Source organism: Xyrauchen texanus, chromosome 16 (assembly GCF_025860055.1).
Source record: "Xyrauchen texanus isolate HMW12.3.18 chromosome 16, RBS_HiC_50CHRs, whole genome shotgun sequence".
NCBI lineage: Eukaryota > Metazoa > Chordata > Actinopteri > Cypriniformes > Catostomidae > Xyrauchen > Xyrauchen texanus.
In genome coordinates, this window is record NC_068291.1 from 19357425 (window position 1) to 19366741 (window position 9317).

The 9317-nt window shown below is 36.1% G+C and overlaps 1 protein-coding gene across 1 annotated transcript in view; it reads right to left on the reverse strand.

The window, feature by feature from the left end:
- LOC127657304 (alpha-(1,6)-fucosyltransferase-like) overlaps positions 1-9317 on the reverse strand; it is a 153553-nt gene extending 144236 nt beyond the window's left edge. Inside the window, exon 1 of the mRNA XM_052146037.1 lies at positions 9156-9317. The gene's annotated coding sequence lies outside the window, so the exon portion shown is untranslated. The remainder of the gene's footprint in view (positions 1-9155) is intronic.

Genomic DNA, 9317 nt, shown 5'->3' on the forward strand with positions numbered 1-9317 from the left:
TTAGTTTCCTTCACAAAGGCAGAATATGTAAATAAGCTTGAAAGTTTGATTTCAGCAGCAATGTGTGATGGTTGTTGTCTATTCCTGCTTCCAATCCGCACCCACCTGCATTAAAATAACCTTGGCCTCATTAAAGGAATAGTTCGCCCAAAAAGGAATATTTGCTGGCAATTTACTCACCCTCAGGCCATCCAAGATGTATCGGAGTTTCTTTCTTCATCAAAACAATTTTTGACTTTTAGAATTTAAGACTTTTAGGATTTAATTTCAGGCCTCCTCCTCTAAACAATGCAAGTGAATGTAAATTTTTTTGATGGTCTGACTTTATTTGTTGACTGAAGTTGTGTGTATTATTTTGATTCACCCTAAATATGAATTTTAGACCATCCAAAATTTTTGTACATTCACTTGCATTGTTTAGAGGATGAGGCCTCAAATTAAATCCTAAAAGTCTTAAATTCTGTTTTGATGAAGAAAGAAACTCAGATACATCTTGGATGATCTGAGGGTGAGTAAATTAGCAGCTAATTTTAATTTTTGGGCAAACTATTCCTTTAACTAGGTTTCCATCCTATGTTTTTTTTTTTTTACTAAAAAAAGTGTATCGCATCAAAACGTTTTGCGATATAGCTGATGGAAACGCAAGTTATTGCTAAAATTTCACAATTCCGTTTAACTCCAGCATATAAACTCTATGTCGACATTTCAAATGTTACGAAAAACTGGTTTGAAAACACCATTTGTTGAGAAAATTAGCATTAACGCTAAAAAGTAGTGACAAATGACAGAATTTACCCCAATCGTTAGCCTGTGTTAATCCTGACGACAAGGAATACATCCTTGAAAGCCAATTAATTTTATGTGAAGCATTACTCGCACTGTTATGGATTGGACTTAATGGCATATCTGCAAAGATGTTGCAAACACATCTAAACACAAATATCATGGAGAACAAATGAATGGCCACTATTTGCGATTAATTTAATCACGGTACACATCCGTTTATTTATTAAAGTTTCTTTTCCACACTTTTCAAAATAATAAACGGCAGTCATGGAATTTGCCCACAATACAAATAGCATAACATTTCAGTACACAAAGATGTTTTAAATTAAAAATAAATACACAATACTTGGAGAAAAGCTTCAGTGTGCTTTTTTTAGAACACAAACATATAGCCCGATTCTATAAAATTATTGTTTAAATTACTTTTGAAAAAATGCTGGCAAAATTCCCTGTATTAAATTAAATAAATTACCAAATGAGTCAAGCATTAAATAAAAAATAAAAAAAATTACCAAATGAAAAAGTATATTGTTAGGCCTATATAATTAGCCTTAACCTCTTCTGTAGACCAGAGATATCTAGCGATATACACCCATTTCTGTCTGGAAACGGCTTAAGGGCAGATTTATTTTGCAATAAACAAAAACTTATGCAACAAAGTATTTTTTTTTTTAACCACAATGTCATCACGGACACCATTTATAGCGATAAAAGACCATTTGAATGGAAACAGGCAGAAAACGGCAAATTTCTTTTTTAAAAAATTACGCGGTTTCGCTTTGTCGATAACAAAACAGCGCAAAAAGTGGATGGAAACTAGGTTATTGTCTGCAAGTATCTTAAGTATATGACAAAATCAGTTTACAAATTGTGTGCCTCCGGGGTCTCAACTCAAGACAAGAGTTTTGGTTAAGTTTGTAGAGAGCTATTCACCCTACCATCCAGGGCTCGACATTAAATGTTTGGCTCACCGGCCATTTTGGCTAGTGGTGTTGCAAAGTCACGAGCCAAAATCCCCCACCTCACAAAAACAGATAAAAGGTAACTGGAGACTGTAACTGCATAATTTATTTTTAACATTTATGTGAACATAACAAAGAAAATACGAGTTTAACAGGACACAGAACATTGTTCATTAAGTCCAGAATTTAAACACCTTCACTATAAATTTTACTATTTTTCTTCCATTGTTTAACATTAGCATTTGTAATAATAAGGCCAACCACAGGTAAGACCATGGATGGCTCCTCATTTCCAAGGTTAGATAAATGTAGATGGTCTATGGAAAAAAAAAAAAAAAACTAGTAGCCAAAACATTTAGAAATTTTAACTACAACTCTCATAGTTGTAATCAAAATGAAGTTTAATAAAACCAAATGCATTTTATATGAATCTACAACATTTCTGTCATACACCAGTTAGCATCACTGCAGTAAAAAGTGTGATAATATGATGGCACAGTGGCCTCCTATTTACCTGGTCAGTGCTGTTTATAATGTTGAGACAGTTTGAGATTGTCCTTCCTTTTTAGCACTTAAAAGTACAACATCCTCTGCAGAATTCAAATGGGTCACATGAGTTTTGTGCTCTCCGCTGCGATATCGAGGAAGCCCGATTGACTTACAAAAGTTCCGCTCTGTGCCATCCCAGAGCTCCGCCATATAAAGTGTGTATAAAGCGCTGAATGCAAAATGAAAACAGTTAAATTCACAAGAAATTTTAATACATTAAAAACCCTGCAAACATCACCAGCTGAAATTGGCTAGTATGAATGATGGAGTTACCTGCCACAGCAGTGTTTTACCTACATTCGGCAGGTGTTAATGTCAAGCCATGCTTCTGTTTCTGAGTCAGAGTCTACCAACTACCTTTGCAGGTGTGTTTTTGGCAGTGCTCATGTTCATCTGTCTAGCACTGCAAGGGCACGGAGAACTCTGAGAGAAAAGCTGTGTGCAACAAATTCCCCCTGGTTAAAATTAAGCCCTGCAGTAGGCAATCATTGACTGTGATGACTGCACAATACAAGGCTTGCAGGGCAAATATGCCCGTTTAATAATTTAAATCATATATTTGTGCAAAAACATGTTATTTTTCTATAGGGGTCAAACAAGGTCTGCACTTGGTGTAATCCTGACCATGCCTTTCCTCATGTGTGGGCGATGGCGGAGTAGTTCCCCTGCAGCTGCCAGAGCGATGCTCCACATTGCAGTATGGTATTTATAGCCAATGAAACAGCTCCCTGTCATTGGCCACTGTCAAGTCTGATAAAAGCAGTCAGCCAAGAACCCACCAGCAAAACACAGAAATGCACAAGCATGCACACACACACACACACTCACAGACTTTTAAAATCTCCATCGGGCTCTGAAAAATAAGTCATGCTTTCCCTTGTCCTGTGAAGAAGAGAGATAGAAAAGATGATGGCTGGGTTGTTCCTCCTTGCGGCATACTGTCGCTAAACTATAATAGAGTGCAAATGTTTATCATGTAGAAAGCTACATGGTCTGACATTAGGATCCCAGCCAGAAATGTAGTCCATGTGTTATCCCGCCCCACTGTGGCTATTGGCTTCATCGTGCATCTCTCACAAATGCACAAACACACACACACACCTGCACATGTATACGCCACAAAATATTTCCCGCCACCCAATCCCACACCTCTTTTCCATTCCAATCAAAACCTATTGGGAGAGATTTTCCATCTCTTACTCAGAGAGGCAAACAACACTATCATTAAAATGGATCTGAACCTCTTTATCCCCACCCACTGTCCACATTGTTATGGAAACTCAGCCAAGTGTAGTCACCTGATATTGGCAGAACAGAGTCGATGAGTAGGGGAGGGGAATGAGATTCCCTTCATTCCCGTCTGATCTGTGATTTTGAGGTTTATTGCAGCCCCAGTCTTGACCTTCACTTCACAGCATTGGGGGGGGGGGGGTGTTAAGAACGTAGCAAAGCTTTGCACTCTATTAATTCACCAATCAATCTTAATAAAATGAGCATAAACCAGAACCGTCTTTTCCTGGGTTAATAATTCTTCTTCATAATTCACCCCAGGATACAATTATCTATCGTGTGCATTATTAGATTTTTTAGTTCATTACTCAAATATGACAAATGTGACAAGATAGACATGCACAGGGAATTTCCTGCTAGACAAGATGTCCTGTTACATAATCATGTGACCATGCTAACATGTGCAGCCCCCACATCTACATCATTAATTTAAATATCAATTGAAAACTCAGAAAAACCCTTATGTGCACAGGTCGCTTTGAGTCGTGTGGGAAGACACATTATGGACCCTGACAAACTTTAAATAAACATTTCTTTCACCAGCATATGCTAATATGAGCATTATAGCCTTAAGGTGATATTTTAGCCATCTATTTACATCAGTTTACATAGTAGTACAGATTAGTGTTGTCACGGTACCAAAATTTCAGTAGTCGGTACCGATACCAGTTAAATTTCACGGTTCTCGATACCAATTTTGATACCACAGCAAAAATATGTTAATATGATAATCTGCTATTGAACACAACAGTTTAGTTATTTTTAATTATTTTAATAATTATCATTATATTCCAGAACATTTTTCAAAAATTTTATTTCATCATCAAAATGGTGTCTAATTAATACATTTTTTAAACTTTTAACAGGTGAACATAAAACTTTTTAACATAGCAAGCTTTTTTTTTTTTTGCCAAACTTTTATTCAACAGATGTCTTTCTTGTGATACTTTGATTAATTATTATTATTATAGAGAATATTACATTTTACTATAAAGTTGTAATATATTTTTATTCAATTTCAGACATTTAGATTTGATTTTGAATCATGCGTTTATTATGACGTGTTTTTTTTGCTGTATTTTTCTGGATAAACAGTTTGTGACACTGCGCAGTGCGATCGTTGAAGACTTAAGTCATATCTGAAATCTCATCTCTTTAAACTGGCCTTTGAGTCTGACGAATGAAATGTAGAACACAGTTTTGGAGTGTTTGTATTTTAGATTACTGGTGTTTGTGTACGTGGTCATTTTTAAATCTTGTTCTGTTTTACATGTTATTACTGTGATGCACTTTTGTTAACTGTTGTTTTAAATGCGATATAAATAAAGCTGAGCTGAGATTAGAGCGCAGATGCTGTGACTTTAATTATACAAATATATATTTTACATGATTCACAATGGATAAGTACTCTGCTTTGTCATCTCATACAATGTGAATGATTCTCAATGTTTGTGGAGTTTATAGAGGATGAGAGGTCGATTTATTTAACGTACATATCCCTTACACAGTAAGATTGCAGCTTTTATCAGTTTAATAAATCATACTAGGGCATGTCACGATTTTAATTTTGATTAATTGTCTGTTTCAGTGTACAAGAAGTAACAGAGCATGCATTCAAAATAAGCCTGAGAGCATTTTAAAGCTGTCGTAAGTCATACTGTGAGCTGGTCCCGGATAGATTCGGTGCTCGGTACTAATGGTACTGCAGAAACACTGGTACCATTACATCTTTTTTATTTTAGTATCGACTTGGTACCGAAGTACTGGTACTTTTGACAACACTAGTACAGATGTATTATTTTTTCCTTTTGAAAAAATGTGGAAACATACAGTACTGTTGTTATATTGTAGTTAAATCAGTCAATAAAAAAATAGGGCTGCTGATTTAATGCGTTAATTTAGCTGATTTAATTATATAAAACATTACGTATTAAACAAATGAATGCAATTAAACATGCCACCTGACCATACATATATTTTGTAATAAAATAAGTATTTTTCTACTATCAGAACAATTCAAGCTTGAAGTGCATGTGACTTTTTTTACAATCCACATCAGTAGGGGGCAGCCAGCCATACAAACTTCACAAGCAATTCAACCTCATGCTTACAGCTGGACTGCGAGCCCAGAGATCTTCAATACTTAGATAACAACCTCTCTTAAAATGAAATATATATTAAACAAATTAACGGCAACTAAAGCCTTCATCAGACAAATAAAAAGAATGCTTCACCTACGTGCACTTCGGCAGTAAATTCGGGATAGACTTCACAGTTATTCATCTTACAGTTTAGTGATGTCACGATACCAAAATTTCATTAGTCGGTACCGATACCAATGAAATTTCATGATTACCAAGCAAAAATATGCTATTATGTTAACATGCTTTTGAACACATGCCTTTAGCTTATTTAAAGTTAAATTTCAATGTAAATAATAAATTAAGAGAAATTAATGTTTTCTTCAAGTGTTTCTCAATTAAGTATGCATTGTGTTTTTAAGTATGACCCTACTAAAATTTATTTTAATTTATTTCTTCCCTTTTTTAAATAAATTTTGTAGAACTAGAAAATTCTAGAAAGTTTAATCATACAAATGGTGTCTAATCAAATTCTTAAAACTTTTAACAAGACATAAATAAAATTACTTTTCAACACCAATGCATTTTAACAAAATTGTATTCAGTACAATAGTACTCTTGTTTGTGATATAATGATTAATAATTATTATTATCGTTGTTATTATTATTTATTATTTATGCAGATACGGGTCTGGAGCTTGTGTTAATGTTCACATCAACCATCAAAATGGGGGAAATATGTGATCTCACAGATTTCGGCTGTGGCATGATTGTTGGTTCCAGACGGGCTGGTTTCAGTATTTCTGAAACTGCTGATCTCCTGGGATTTTCAGTCTATAGAGTTTACTCAGAATGGTGCCAAAAAATATCCAGTAAGCGGCAGTTCTGCGGAATGAAATGCCTTTATTAGGACCATAGTGTTTGTAATAAAGTGCTCAGTCAGTGTAGATCGACAATTTAACTAAGCACAGACAGAACACAAGAACACGTCCTAAGAACAGGACAGATTTATGAACTTAATTGCTAAATGGATTGCGGTCGACAGTAGGATTATGTTTAATAATATGGGAATAATTAATAAAAAAAACTATATATTGACATCTAAAGCCACTTTTTGTTTTGGCAAATCAATGCTTTAGGCTACTCTCCTGCATTAATAATGCAATATTTCAATCTGATTATGTATGGGAATTATTATGTATTATTTATATATGGTTAATTATATTTATTTGTGGACCCATCTCAGCAAATAATGATATACGCAATTCATAATTTATGTTTAATTTGATTAATTAATCGGCAGGTCATGTAATTAAGTGAACCACATTTTTAGTTCACTTGACAAAACATTTGTACAGTATGCAAGTGGATTCTCTTTTTGTGGATTCTTAAAAATAATTATCTGAAAGGGGCCAATGGCTAAATGAACAGCTAACTGCCCTTTAGGGAAGTTACAGGGGTTGCCAATGCCTAAGGTAACTCTAAGAACCATGGTAAGTAAACATAGAAGAGGTGTGTCAAATACTGTAAAAATATGCAGAAGTCTCCTGAAAGAGCTATTTCTACCCGACCCATAGTCTACGTAGCCAGGCCTTTGACTTAAACAGCAAAGGTCTAATCGCACGGCATGGAAAATAAATAATATATATATAATGGCGATTACACAGAAAACATACAGGAAAATTGCAGAAAATGTGTAGCGAGTGTAAGTACTGCACAGAACCTCATTACAGAGTATTTCACAGACATACCAAAGTAAACAAAGCAGAAAATACAGCTCTGATCATGGATAACCGTTTTACTTTCTGCTATGTGCCTTAAACCAAATGTTGAATATCTTTAAACGAGTTGATGTGACTAACCTGACAAACTTCTGAGAAAATTTTGTCCTCAAATCCACTTATTGTATCAACACAGAACATTACCAGCACAAACGAAGCTCTCTGAAATCCTGTAGAAGTCAGCCAATCAGATTTGGTCTGACTGAACTGAGAAAGCATTTCCAATTTTGTGTGCTATAAGCATCAGACAGTTAGTAAACAGACTGTGGGTGTGCCGGCTGAGGCTGAGACTACCTGACCCATTACTTTAGTTTAACATAGCATTATGTGCCAAGGTCGATTAGGTCAATATTTTTGACTTGAATAACACCACAAAGCTTAGATGTTACCACAAGAAATCACGTTTATTCAGCTACCTGACAAAACATATTTTACAGTGTACTTCCTCAAACAATGGAAAAGTGCTAGAGGTATCAATTCGTTGGCGGTATCAGTTATCACGGTGGATTTAATTATATCACTAATATACTCACTAATTCCAAGTCAAGCGAGGGTAAGCTGTATCACTAAAAAAAGAGCTTTATTAAAGATGTATGCATCTTGAGAGAATGCACACGAGTCCTAGTAGATGTAATATAGATGTAATAGCACACTTGACTATCCAAGCTTGTTATCGGTTAAGCTTGGAAAAGCAGAGGACTGTGCATAATGATCAAACATCTGTAGAAGACATTGATTTTATAAAGCTCTTAAGTGAGGCAAATGTTTTCTGAGCATTGATTAAAAAGTCTGGAGAAGATAAAATCACAAAGCAGCCATGAAACATTAAAGGCAAATTGTTATAACATGACAATGAATGGTGCCCATCCCGAAATGTGTCTAATGGGTGTGATAGGAGTAGATTAATTGGAAATAATCTGTGGAGACAAATAATGGCTATGCACACTGGCAGCTTACTAGGTTTTAATACACAGCCAATAAGATCTCAAATTTCCAACACATGTTAGTAATAACCTGTGACAGAGGTGAATAATGCAAGGACTGGTTAGAACTGAGCTAGGGAAAAACAGTCATTATCATAATTATTGTTAATGTTTGGGTAAGACTTTCAGTCTGGATCATCTCTGCCTACTTCACACTTAAACAGCACTTTGCAGACTGGCCAGTTATACATGCAGCCTTATTTACAAGGGTCTACAAGTAAACATTTCTCCAAGGAATGTGGCAGCGACTTGATGTTGACTTACCTTGTCCCTTTCTACCCACATAAACATGGACACGCTGTGCTTCTGCTAAACGCCTGACCAACATTTCGGCCATTTACGCTGCACCACTCAACACCCCTGATATAGGCTAAACCATTTATTTACGGTTAATTTTGAGAGGTGTTTTGCTATGTGATGTTGACTCGTTGAGCGTAAGCGTCCTATGTTTGGAACTCAATCGTCTTCATCTCTTTATCGTACAGAAACACATTATACAGTGCGCTGTGACCGTAATGGCTACAGATTGAATGTCTGAGTGCACACACTTCAATATCGCGGCGCGACAACACAACGCGCTCGAGCCGCAGACCTGCCCGTTATTTCTCCCCGTAGGGCAGTCGAGGCAGCTAGCAACAGGCCGGGATGGAGAAAACTCACCGGCGAGAAAAACGTCGTTTTCTTCAACGCTATGCAGTCATATAACAACGGCGAGACACTTACCTTGATTTGGCGTGAGAGTACGTGTATCTCCAAAGCGCGTATGTTTTTAATGAAAGGGATGCTTCGTATCGATGTGTGTCGAGAATCGTGGCGGAAACAGGAACTGGTGAGACTGAGTGAGAGTGGCTGCTGCTGTCTGAATGATCTCTGCTGGGCTCTCGA